Here is a 13,393-nt window from a genome sequence, read left to right as displayed (position 1 = left end):
AGCATCAGACTTTTTTCCAGTGAGTCAACTCGTCGCATGAGGTGGCCAAAGTATTGCAGTTTCAGCTTTAGCATCAGTCCTTCCAATGAACACCCAGGATTGATCTCCTTTAGAACGGACTGGCTGGATCTCCTTGCAGTCCAAGGGACTCTCAAGAGTCTTCTCCAGCACCACAGTTCAAAAGCATCAATTCTTCGGCGATCAGCTTTCTTCACAGTCCAACTCTCACATCCATACATGACCACGGGAAAAACCATAGCCTTGACTAGACGGACCTCTGTTGGCAAAGTAATGTCTCTGCTTTTTAATATGCTAAATAGGTTGGTCATAACTTTCCTTCCAAGGAGTAAGCGTCTTTTAATTTCCTGGCTGCAATCAGCACTTGCAGTGATTTTGGAGCCCCCAAAAATAAAGTCTGACACTGTTTCCACTGTTTCCCCATCTATTTCCCATGAAGTGATGGGACCAGATGCCATGATCTTCGTTTTCTGAATGTTGAGCTTCAAGCCAACCTTTTCACTCTCCTCTTTCTCTTTCATCAAGAGGCCTTTGAGTTCCTCTTCACTTTCTGCCATAAGGGTGGTGTCCTCTGCATATCTGAGGTTATTGATATTTCTCCCGGCAATCTTGATTCCAGCTTGTGCTTCTTCCAGCCCAGCGTTCCTCATGATGTCCTCTGCATATAAATTAAATAAGCAGGGTGGCAATATACAACCTTGACGTACTCCTTTTCCTATTTGGAACCAGTCTGTTGTTCCATGTGCAGTTCTAACTGTTGCTTCCTGACCTGCATACAGGTTTCTCAAGAGGCAGGTCAGATGGTCTGGTAGAAATAGATTTAAGGGACTAGATCTGATAGAGTGCCTGATGAACTCTGGACGGAGGTTCGTGACATTGTACAGGAGACAGGGACCAAGACCATCCCCATGGAAAAGAAATGCAAAAAAGCAAAATGGCTGTCTGAGGAGGCCTTACAAATAGCTGTGAAAAGAAGAGAAGCGAAAACCACAGGAGAAAAGGAAAGATATAAGCATTTGAATGCAGAGTTCCAAAGAATAGCTAGGAGAGATAAGAAAGCCTTCCTCAGCGACCAATGCAAAGAAATAGAGGAAAACAACAGAATAGGAAAAACAAGAGATCTTTTCAAGAAAATTAGAGATATCAAGGGAACATTTCATGCAAAGATGGGCTCGATAAAGGACAGAAATGGTATGGACCTAACAGAAGCAGAAGATATTAAGAAGAGGTGCAAGAATACACAGAAGAACTGTACAAAAAAGATCTTCACGACGAAGATAATCACGATGGCGTGATCACTCACCTGGAACCAGACATCTTGGAATGTGAAGTCAAGTGGGCCTTAGAGAGCATCACTACGAACAAAGCTAGTGGAGGTGATGTAATTCCAGTTGAGCTATTTCAAATCCTGAAAGATGATGCTGTGAAAGTGCTGCACTCAATATGCCAGCGTATTTGGAAAACTCAGCAGTGGCCACAGGACTGGAAAAGGTCAGTCTTCATTCCAATCCCAAAGAAAGGGAATGCCAAAGAATGCTCAAACTACCGCACAATTGCACTCATCTCACATGCTAGTAAAGTCATCTCAAAATTCTCCAAGCCAGGCTTCAGCAATATGTGAACTGTTAACTTCCAGACGTTCAAGCAGGTTTTAGAAAAGGCAGAGGCACCAGAGATCAAATTGCTGAAATCCACTGGATCATGGAGAAAGCAAGAGAGTTCCAGAAAAACATCTATTTCTGCTTCATTGACTATGCCAAAGCCTTTGACTGTGTGGATCACAATAAACTGTGGAACATTCTGAGAGAGATGGGAATACCATTAGTCATTAGAGAAATACAAATCAAAGCCACAGTCAGATACCACTTCTCACCCACTAGGACAGCTCCAAAACAGAAAATAAATATTGGTGAGGATGTGGAGAAATTGGAACCCTCATACATTCCTAGAGGTCCAAAATGGTGCAGGTGCTGTGGAAACCAGTTTGGTGGTTCCTTAACAGGGTTCTATGTTCGAATTCTATGTTCGAATTACCATATGACCCAGTTATTCTATTCTTTGGTGTTTGCTCAGTTCAGTTCAGTCGCTCAGTCGTGTCCAACTCTTTGCGACCCCATGAATCACAGCATGCCAGGCCTCCCTGTCCATCACCAACTCCCAGAGTTCACTCAAACTCATGTCCATCGAGTCGGTGATGCCATCCAGCCATCTCATTCTCTGTCATCCCCTTCTCCTCCTGCCCCCAATTCCTCCCAGCATCAGAGTCTTTTCCATTGAGTCAACTCTTCGCATGAGGTGGTGTTTGCTCAGAACTGGAAAAAAAAAAAAGGTGTTAAAAATGTGTACTCCTGCTCACAATAGCCAAAAGGTAGAAACAAGTCAAATGCACATCAGTGGATGCATGGATGGACAAAATATGGAATATACATGTGATATATATAATGGAATACATGTTACAGTGTATATTTGCTTATTTTTGATGGTTATACTAATAGACTTTTTAATTTTAGAAGTTTGCCCAGTTGATGCATTAAGAATCAACTTTCAGTTCTTAGGAGAAAGCACTAATGATTGAAGGCCAATTCTTCAATTTAAAACATTTATTGTGACACATATTTCTAAGAAGTAGTTTAAAGAATGTTCATAAATTGTATCTACCATCCAGCCTAAGAAATAGAGCATTATCTTCAGTGTTTTAAAATTCTAATTTCCATTTGTTGCCTTCGTATTTCATCAGGTTAGTAGAATGGTAATAAATATGCAGAAAATTCATGAATATGACTTTCCAAAAATTCACATGTCATATTGTCACATGATGTCACATTCATTTGGTCATATCATTTATCACATCATTAAGTCACATTCTTGTGACTGGGTAAAATTTTTCAGAGATTGAAAGCTCCATGTCATTCGTAAAGGAACCTTTAATTTTGAACCTGAACTGGCCCCAAATAAACACTGAATTTACCTCTGGGAAGAAAAAAAGAACATCTGTGAGTTATGTCCTAGGCACCTTCTTTGACCTTTTCCAACCATTACGTTGTATTCATCTTTTAAAAAAAATTTATTTATTTATTTATTTATTGGGCTGTACCGGGTCTTACAGCATGTTAACTTTTTTGGTTACAACGTGTGGCATCTAGTGCCCTGACCAGGGATTGAACTTGGAACCCCTGCATTGGTAGCATGGAGTCCTAACCACTGGGCCACCAGGGAAGACCCTTATATGACTTCTCAGTTTCTCAATCTACATCTTTCCCCTCAGTTGCTTTGTTTTCCTTATAATGTATCTGCTGAAGGACATTAGATGGTTGGTTTATGGAGTTTTCCACAGATTTGGATTTTGCTTATTATAATATTTGTAGTATAGTTTGACATGTTGCTATGTCTTCTATAATTCCTGCAAATTTCCAGCTGGATCCAGAGACTTTATAGTCTTGCCAATAGATTAAATCTTAGTATCATAGATTATTTATCAGAAGGGTTATATTGTTTGGTTTTTGGTCTCTTTTTAAATGACAGCAGCCCTCCATGCTCAGTGCCTAGGCTTTTGCTTCATTTGAAATTGTATAATGGTGATATTTGCTAAATTGGCTGCACAATAACAACAAGAAGTGGTGATATTCTAGTTATAACTTTGGTTTCCTATATTGTCTGGCATAATTGTGTAAGGACAGCCTTATCTACTAGTATTTGGGTTCTTTGTGCTATAGTTCATATAGAAAAGGCAGGATAAATCTTTGATTATTTTCTTTATCCAGTTTTCAAAGTAATGAATTGGTTCTCTGTCATTCTCAGAAGGTTACCAGTTAGTTTTCTTTTTAAAATTTTGTTGTTCAGTCGCTAAGTTGTGTCTGATTCTTTGCGACCCCATGGACTGTAGCACAGCAGGCTTCCCGGTCCTTCTCTGTCTCCTAGAGATTGCTCAGATTCATGTCCATTGAGTCAGTGATGCTATCTAACCATCTGATCCTCTGCCATCCCCTTCACCTTTTGCTTTCAACCTTTCCCTTTCAACCTTTCCCAGCATCAGGGTCTTTTCCAGTGAGTCAACTCATTCATCAGGTGGCCAACATATTGGAGCTTCAGCATCAGTCCTTCCAATAAATATTCAGGGTTGATTTCCTTTAGGATTGACTGGTTTGATCTTGCAGTTCGAGGGTCCCTGAAGAGTCTTCTCCAGCATCACAATTTGAAAGTATCAATTCTTCAGCACTCAGGCTTCTTTATGGTGCAATTCTCACATATGTACATGACTACTGGAAAAACCATAGCTTCCGAATATACAGACTTTTGTCGACTATACAGAAAGGTATGTCTCTGCTTTTTAATACATGGTTTAGGTTTGCCATAGCTTTCCTTCCAAGGAGCAAGCATCTTTTAATTTCATGGCTCTAGTCACCATCTACAGTGATTTTGGAGCCCAAGAAAATAAAATCTGTCACTGCTTCCACTTTTTCTCCTTCTATTTGCCATGTAATGATGGGACTGGATGCCATGATCTTAGTTTTTTAAATGTTGAATTTTAAGCCAGCTTTTTCATTCTCCTTTCACCCTTATTAACAGGCTTAGTTCCTCTTCACTTTCTTTAGAGTGGTATCATCTGCATATCTGAGGTTGTTATTTCAGCAATCTTGATTCCAGCTTGCAATTCATCCAACTTGTGATTCGTGTTTTTAAAATACCATTATCAGTTTATAGATTTGTTATTTGGTGGATTTCATTCACTATCCTTATTGAAGCTCAAATTATTTTTTCTTTGGCCAGTGAAAGCCTCTCTAACTTGACTCCTGGGTCCTTTTGACACAGTTCTCATAGTCATTAATTGCTTCCTGTGTCTGTTGTAGAGGAGGGAGATTTTACCCTTATCCTATTAGGGTTTGTTTTTTTTTTTGGCAGGCCCTGTGAATTAAATTGACATGAGACAGATGAACAGGAGGAAAGTCTGCACAATTTATTTAATATAAATTTTATGCGACCCTGGAGCCCTCCTCAGGAGTGATGACCCAAAGAAATTATGAAACTTAACTTGCTTTTATATTAAGTTGAACAAAGGGAGGTAATTTGGAAAGATAACTACAGTTTATGGGGATGCTAAAAGGGAGATAGTTATTTTTAAAGAGGCCTGTTTGTGGGGAATTCTGTCTCAACTTCTTGTCCTTGAGAATAAGAATGTTACTTTCCAAAAATAAAGAATGTTACTTTTCCTTCTGGTATAGGGAGGCCATCTCTCATATGGGAATTTCATCTCCTGCTTTTAAGAAAGAGAAGGAAGGTCAGGGTGTTTTTCTTCTATTTAATGTTTTCAAGTGCCTTTAACTCAAAATATCCAATATGCCAACGTGGCTTCTTTTGGGTGGCACATTCTGAATTTCTTCACATATATTTAGATGTTTGGACTCATGTTACACATTTCTTGCTTCCAGACTTGGAATCAGCTAATTCTCTAAGAAACCTTGGTTTCATTTAGTAGGAAATGGTATTTCAAGATCTCGGTCTTGGTATAAGGAATGCTATTTGCTGCTGGGCTGGCCGTTGTTTCCTGACCTTTTTAGTGATTAGAGCGGAGAAGTATATTTAAGATAAAATACCTTGTGAGTTCTTCATCCTGTTTCTAAGTTCAGGACTCCAGGGTTTTTACTTAACAATTTCTGATATATGTATCTCCCTGTCAAGAATCCTGATTTTCAAGGACATGGGTTGGATAGGAATAAGACATTTTGGAATTACTCATTAGTTTTATCCCACATTATACATACAGCATCTATTTATAAAATGCTACCACAACTGGTTATGATTACTGAAAACATTACAAAAAATTTTTGCATGTGCTAGTTCCAGTCTCCTCTTGCTTTTTTTCTTACAAAGTATTCTGTCTACATTGTCAGATTATGTAGCCATTATATAATATTATCTTTCTTCTAATCCTCATTTAGTCTTAGATCTATAGGGAACATATTTGACTCATCAGTTCCTTATGTTGATGTGTTCTACTCACTCTTGCTTGTTCTGTAGTATAGTCTTTGTTTAGGACTCAAGAGAACAATATTCCCTACGTTTTGGCATGTTGGGAACAGTTGGTGCTGTGAATACTTGGAGGTCAATTTGGCTAGATAGAAAATCCTTGGATCACAATTTTTTCCTTGAGATCTTAAATCTGTGACTCCATTTTCTTGCATAAAATGTTAACAAAAATTCTGATGAAAATTATTTAAAATATGTGTAGGTAATTTCTTTTTAAATCATGTGCTCATTTTTGTTTCTAGCATTTATTCTAGTTCTGGCCTTAGTTTTCCTCTCCAGAAACTGTTTGTAAGTTGTTTCTTCTTTGCCTGCCTTCAACATTTGTCACTTTCTCTTAAATACTCTTTATCTTTCTTCATTTATTTTTGTTTTTCATTAAAGTCTTCTTTTTTTTAAACCTGCTATTCCTCATGTGAGTGAAAGTCGCTCAGTTGAGTCCAGCTCTTTGCAACCCCATGGACTACACAGTCCATGGAATTCTCCAGGCCAGAATACTGGAGTGGGTAGCCTTTCCCTTCTCCAGGGGATTTTCCCAACCCAGGGGTTGAACCCAGGTCTCTTGCTTTGCAGGCAGATTCTTCACCAGCTGAGCCACAAGGGTTCCCATTGTGGGAGAACTCTTGGCTGTTCCTCATGAGTTAGTGTTTATTGTGTTTGCTCTCTTGTTCCTTCTACTTTAATGTTTATTTCTGAAATGAGTTTTCCCGTTTGTTTCTAATTCTTAAACTGTCTCTTCATTTCTGAATTTTTGAGAACCTGAGTTATGATGTTCGTTCATGGCTTGTATAATATTCTTAGTGATTTTAAGCTTATTTTGAAATAGTATATTACAGTTTTGATCCGTTTTTTGGAGCGTGTCCTCCTCCTGACATGCTGTTTTGTTTGCAGGGATGTTATTTTGCTCTTCAGTTTCTTTTTCCTTATAGTAACGTTATATGGTGTTTCACTTCATTATGCTTTTCTGTTGCTCGTTTTTGGGTCTGTTCATTTTTCCTGAACTGTTAGAAGGAAGCTTGATTCAGATAGCCTTCCTTTCTTTTCAGAACTCTCTCTTCTGTTGTGTTCAGGCAATGTTAAAAAGAAAAATAGTGACTTTCTGAGATTTCAGTTTTGTTTCCCTCGCCCACTTTTATCTGGACCTTCTCTTTTTTTTTCATCTTTATTGTCTCCTTTCTGCCCTGTTTTTATTCCATTGCCAGTAGTTTCTTCTCAGTGTGGGGCCCTTCTTGGACAGAAGCCCTTGGTGGATCAGCTTTGAGAAGTCATAGATGCTAGACCCATCTAGGCCTTTCCACTGGCTCCTTGCATATATACTGCAGATTGGAGTAGGCAAAATCATTCCCAGTTTCAATGGCTTTTCTCAAAATGGCTCACTATACTTTTTGGTGAGCACTTGTTGATTATTTGGGTTTTTCATCATCTCAGATTTATTGTGACACGCGGTTATTTACCTCTGCTTTCTCTAACATGGGCACTTAACACACGTGGGGTATGGCTATGTATCTATCTATCGTGGACACTGTATTGTAGGTATACAAAGTAAATCTACCTGTGTTTTGGGACCTCAGGTTCTTTCAGATACTTTTTCATCTGTTTTTGTTATAAATGTTTCATAAGCATTTGTTTTTCAAATCTGTGTTATGTAGTGATTTGGGAAGAACCAGAATGTATGAAAGGACTTACCTGGTAGCTCAGAAGGTAAAGAATCTGCCTGCAATGTGGGAGACCCTGGTTCGATCCCTTGTTGGGAAGACACCCTGTAGAAGGAAATGGCAGCCCACTCTAGTATTCTTGCCTGGCAAAATCCCGTGGACAGAAGAGCCTAGCGGGCTACAGTCAATGGGATTGCAAAGAGTCGGACATGACTGAGCTACTAACACTCACAATGTATGCAGCCACTACAGCCGTCTTCAGAGCCCAAGTATTGATCTTTCAATTCACTGTTGTTTCAAGTTGCATATATAATTCTTAAAGGAATGTTTTGCACCTATGTTCATTGAGTTTGGCTTGTAGGGTTTTTTATGTGCTATTTATTATTAATGTTTATTTCAGGGTTATAATAAATGCCCCCAGAGAACTTACATGGATTTTGAGGGCCATTGTCCCATGGCCTATTCAGCTCCATCTGTATTAAAGTAGTCAAGAGGCCCATCCAGGTCAGGAGACAAGCCCCATGCTGGTCCTGATGTTGAATATTATTCCAGATTTTGTTGGATTGGCCAGACCCACTTTGCTACAATCTCAGTATCTTTCCAGGCGATTTCCTTCTGCAGGAGAACTCCCTCTAATCTGCTTATTCTAGTTACTAAATTATTTTCCTCTGAATCCCATTTCTCATTAAAATTGAATTCATTTCATCTCATGATGTCTGGACTGGCAACTCTTTCCCCTGAGGCCCATTTCTGTCTTATGGGCCTTGTTTATCCACCAACCATGTTCCTGCCATTGTTTGCAATGGTCTAAGCACAGTTAGGATACCCAAACTGCTCTCCCAGCTAATCCTACAAACTTTTGGTTTCTTTAAAGGAATAGGTTATAAAGTCATTGTCTGATATTTTTATACGCTAGGAGGGCTCCTCCCAGCTTATGCTGTTCCCTCATTGTCTCTTATAAACTAGCCAGCATATGGTTTTTGTTGTCGTTCAGTCGTGTCTGACTCTTTGCAACCCCGTGAACTGCACGCCAGGCTTCCCTGTCCTTCACTGTCTCCCAGAGTTTGCTCATACTCATGTCCACTGAGTTGACGATGCCATCCAACCATCTCTTCCTCTGTTGCCCCCTTCTCCTCCTGCCCTCAATCTTCCCCAGCATCAGGATCTTTTCCAGTGAGGGGGCTCTTTGCATCAGGTGGCTAAAGTATTGGAACTTCAGCTTCAGCATCAGTCCTTCTGATGAATATTCAGGGTTGATTTCCTTTAGGATTGATTGGTTTGATCTCCTTGCAGTCCAAGGGACTCTAAAGAATATTCTCCAGCACCACAATTGGAAAGCATCAATTCTTCAGTGCTCAGCCTTCTTTATGGTCCAGCTCTCACATTCATACATGACTACTGGAAAAGCGTTCAGTTCAGTTCAGTCGCTCAGTTGTGTCCGACTCTCTGCGACCCCATGAATCACAGCACGCCAGGCCTCCCTGTCCATCACCAACTCCCAGAGTTCACCCAAACTCATGTCCATAGAGTCGGTGATGCCATCCAGCCATCTCATTCTCTGTCATCCCCTTCTCCTCCTGCCCCCAACCTTTCCCAGCATCAGAGTCTTTTCCAGTGAGTCAACTCGTCGCATGAGGTGGCCAAAGTATTGCAGTTTCAGCTTCAGCATCAGTCCCTCCAATGAACACCCAGGATTGATCTCCTCTAGAATGGACTGGTTGGATCTCCTTGCAGTCCAAGGGACTCTCAAGAGTCTTCTCCAGCACCACAGTTCAAAAGCATCAATTCTTCGGCGATCAGCCTTCTTCATAGTCCAACTCTTTGACTTAAATGGGCTTCTGTTGGCAAAGTGATATTTCTGCTCTTTAATAATTAATAATAAAAATTTTATTAAATAAAATTTAATGATTTCTGCTGTCTAGGTTTGTCATGGCTTTCCTTCCATGGAGCAAGCATCTTTTAATTTCATGGCTGCAGTCACCCCACCGTGATTTTGGAGTCCAAGAAAATAAAACTTGTCACTGTTTCCATTGTTCCCCATCTATTTGCCATGAAGTGATGGGAATGGATGCCCTGATTTTGGTCTTTTGAATGTTTAAGTCTAAGCCAGCTTTTTCACTCTCCTCTTTTACTCTCATCAAGAGGTTTTTTAGTTCCTTTTCGCTTTCTGCCGTAAGGGTGCTGTATCTGCATATCTGAGGTTATTGATATTTCTCCCAGCAATCTTGATTGCAGCTTGTGCTTCATCCAGCCTGGCATTTCACATGATGTACTCTGCATGTAAATTAAATAAGCAGGGTGACAATATACAGCCTTGACGTACTCCTTTCCCAATTTGGAACCAGTCTGTTGTTCTATGTCCAGTTCTAACTGTTGCTTCCTGACCTGCATAGAGGTTTCTCAGGAGGCAGGTCAGGTGGTCTGGTATTCCCATCTCTGTAAGAATTTTCCAGTTTGTTGTGATCCACTCAGTCAAAGGCCTTGGCGTAGTCAATAAAGCAGAAGTAGATGTTTTTCTGGAACTCTCTTGCTTTTTCGATGATCAACGGATGTTGGCAATTTGATCTCTGGTTCCTCTGCCTTTTCTAAAACCAGCTTGTACATCTGGAAGTTCTTGATTCATGTACTGTTTGAAGCCTAGCTTGAAGGATTTTGAACATTACCTTGCTGGCATGTGAGATGAGTGCAATTGTGTGGTAGTTTGAACATTCTTTGGTATTGCCCTTCTTTGGGATCGAAATGGAAACTGACCTTTTCCATTCCTGTTGCCACTGCTCAGTTTTCCAAATTTGCTGGCATGTTGAGTGCAGTACTTTAAGAGCATATTGAGTGCAACACTTTCCCAGCATCATCTTTTAGAATTTGAAATAGCTTAGCTGGAATCCCATCACCTCCGCTAACTTTGTTTGTAGTAATGCTTTCTAAGGCTCACTTGACTTAACACTCTAGGATGTCTGGCTCTAGGTGAATGACCAATACCATCTTGGTTATCCAGATCATTAAGACCTTTTTTTGTACAGTTTTTTGTATTCTTGCCACCTCTTCTTAATATCTTCTGCTTCTATTAGGTCCTTACCATTTCTGTCCTTTATTAAGCCCATCTTTGTATGAAATGTTCTCTTGGTGTCTAATTTTCTTGAAGAGATCTCTAGTCTTTCCCATTCTGTTGTTTTCCTCTATTATTATTTTTTTTTTGTATTGTTTACTTAAGAAGGCTTTCTTCTCTCTCCTTGCTATTCTTTGGAACTCTGCATTCAGATGGGTATATCTTTCCTTTTCTCCTTTGCTTTTTTCATTTTTCTTCTTTTCTCAGCTATTTGTAAGGCCTCTTCAGACAACCATTTTGTCTGTCTTTCTCTTGGGGACTGTTTTGATCATGGCCTCCTGTACAGTGTCATGAACCTCTGTCCATAGTTCTTTAGGTACTCAGTCTGTCAGATCTAATCCCTTGAATCTGTTTGTCACTTTACCATATAATCATAAATTTGATTTAGGTCATACCTGAATGACCTAGTGGTTTTTAGTACTTACTTTTAAGTCTGAATTTTGCAATAAGGACTTCATGATCTGAGCTACTGTCCGCTCCCGGTCTTGTTTTTGCTGACTGTATAGAGTTTCTCCATCTTTGGCTGCACAGATTATAATCAGTCTGATTTAGGTGACCGTCTGGTGGTGTCAGTGTGTAGTGTCATCATCTGTGGTGGTTTAGCCTCTGTCGTTACTCTCCTGCCGCTTGCCTTTCACCACACCCTCTACTTTCTTGAGAGCACCTTTGAGCTTGAACTGTTGCAAATGAAATCAGTTCCTTTGGAGGAAATCAGGAGTCAGTGCTTTCTGGCTTGTTTCTACCCCAGGCAAAAATGTCTCACCCAGGGCTGTAGAGCTGTGGGTAGAACAGTGGTAAATTGCTGAGTGACATTCCACTGTTACTGCTGAGCACTCTGTGGGAGAGGGAAGGCAGCAGCCTGGGGTCCACTCAGCTTGCCTCTGGTGTGGATCTGCCACATCGTGAGCAGGGATGAGCAGGGGCAGGGCCCCAGTACTCTCAGAACACCTAGCCCAAGAGAGGGCCTCCCTCCCATGAGTTAGGGGCTGGGCAGAATACGGGAACCCCGCCCTCCCTTGATCACACTCAGATGGTCTGTGTGTGTATGTGTGTGTGTTAGTCGCTCAGTCGTGTCTGACTCTTTGCGACCCCATGGACTGTAGCCTGCCAGGCTCCTCTGTCCATGGAATTTTCCAGGCAAGGGTACTGGAGTGCGTTGTCATTTCCTTCTCCAGGGGATCTTCCCGACCCAGGGATTGAACCTGGATCTCCTACATTGCGAGCAAATGCTGTACCATCTGAGCTACCAGGGAAACAGGCAACTAGGCTTTTCAGATTGCATTCTTTCACTTAGTAATGTGCATTTAAGGTTCTTGTATTCATGTGTCTGTCTCTCAGACTTGAGGACAGTGATTTGCCCTGTGTCCTCCTCTTTATGGATCCAAGAAAAGTTGTTTATTTTCAGTCAGTTCAGCTTTTTACTACTTATCAGGACAGAGTGGTGACTTCCAGTCTCCTTACATGTGGAACTAGAAACCAGAAGTCCTGTTGCTGGTAGATAAGAAAGTAGTTGACCCTTGTCAATTAATCTTATATTTCCAACCTTGTCATAGTAATTTATTAGTTCGAGGAGGTTTTGTTGTTGTTGTTAATTCTTTGGTATTTTCTATGTAGATAATTCATGTCATCTGTGTATAAAGATTATTTTATTTCTTCCTTTTGATCTGTGTAACTTTTATCTCCTTTTCTTGTCGTGTTACCTAGGACTTCCAGTTTGATGATGCATGGGAGTGGTAAAAATATACATTCTTACCTTCTTCCTGATCTTAGTGAGAAAGCATCTAATTTCTCCCATTAAGTATACTGTTAGCTGTATGTTTTTTCATTGTGATAAAATATATGTAATATAAAATTTACAATTTTAACCATTTTTAAGTGTACAGTTCAGTGACATTAAATGGTTTCACGTTGTTGTACAACCATCACCACTACCCACACACTATCCATTTTTAGAACTTTCTCATCATTCTTTTCTTTTGGGCACCTTGGAGTGAAGTTGTTGGATCATAGTAATTCTGTGTAATTTTTTTGAAGAATCTCAATGCTGTCTTCTGCTGTGGCTGTACCATTGTGCATCCCTGTCAGTGGTGCGTAAGGATTCCAGTTTCTCCACATCCTTATCAAACTTAGAATTTTTAAATATAGTAGCCATTCTAATGGGAAGATAGTGATAGTTCATCACAGGTTTGATTTGCAGTTCTCTACTGATTAACGATAGTCATCATTTTTCATGTGCTTATTGATCATTTGCTTATCTTTGGAGAAATGTCTATTCAAGTCCTTTGCCCATTACAAAAAGTTTTTTTCTTTTCCCATTTACAAAATTTGGTTGTTGGCTTTTTGTTGTTGAGTTGTAGAAGTTCTCTATATATTCTGAATACCAGGCTGTAATGGGATAAATGATTTCTAGGTATTTTCTCCCATTTTGTGGTTGTCTTTTCACTTTTGTGATAGGTCCTTTGCGCAAAAGTTTCTAATTTTAATGAAATCCAGTTTAGCTGTATTTTGTTTTGTTGGTGGTTTTGGTGTAATATCCAGGAAATCACTGCCAGTCCCAAAGTTGTGCAGTTTGTGTGTCTGTCTTTATGCCAGT

General features: G+C 40.0%; 1 protein-coding gene across 1 annotated transcript in view; it reads left to right on the top strand.

Annotated features, from left to right (window-relative positions):
- The window catches only part of DNASE1 (deoxyribonuclease 1), a 35,221-nt gene that overhangs the window by 7,783 nt on the left and 14,045 nt on the right, over positions 1–13,393 (top strand). The gene's annotated exons all lie outside the window — the stretch shown is intronic.

This window comes from Moschus berezovskii, chromosome 27 (assembly GCF_049115385.1).
Source record: "Moschus berezovskii isolate FMDL1 chromosome 27, NW_MosBer_1.0, whole genome shotgun sequence".
In the NCBI taxonomy this organism is placed as follows: Eukaryota; Metazoa; Chordata; class Mammalia; order Artiodactyla; family Moschidae; genus Moschus; species Moschus berezovskii.
This window is presented reverse-complemented; position numbering and strand designations above follow the sequence as displayed.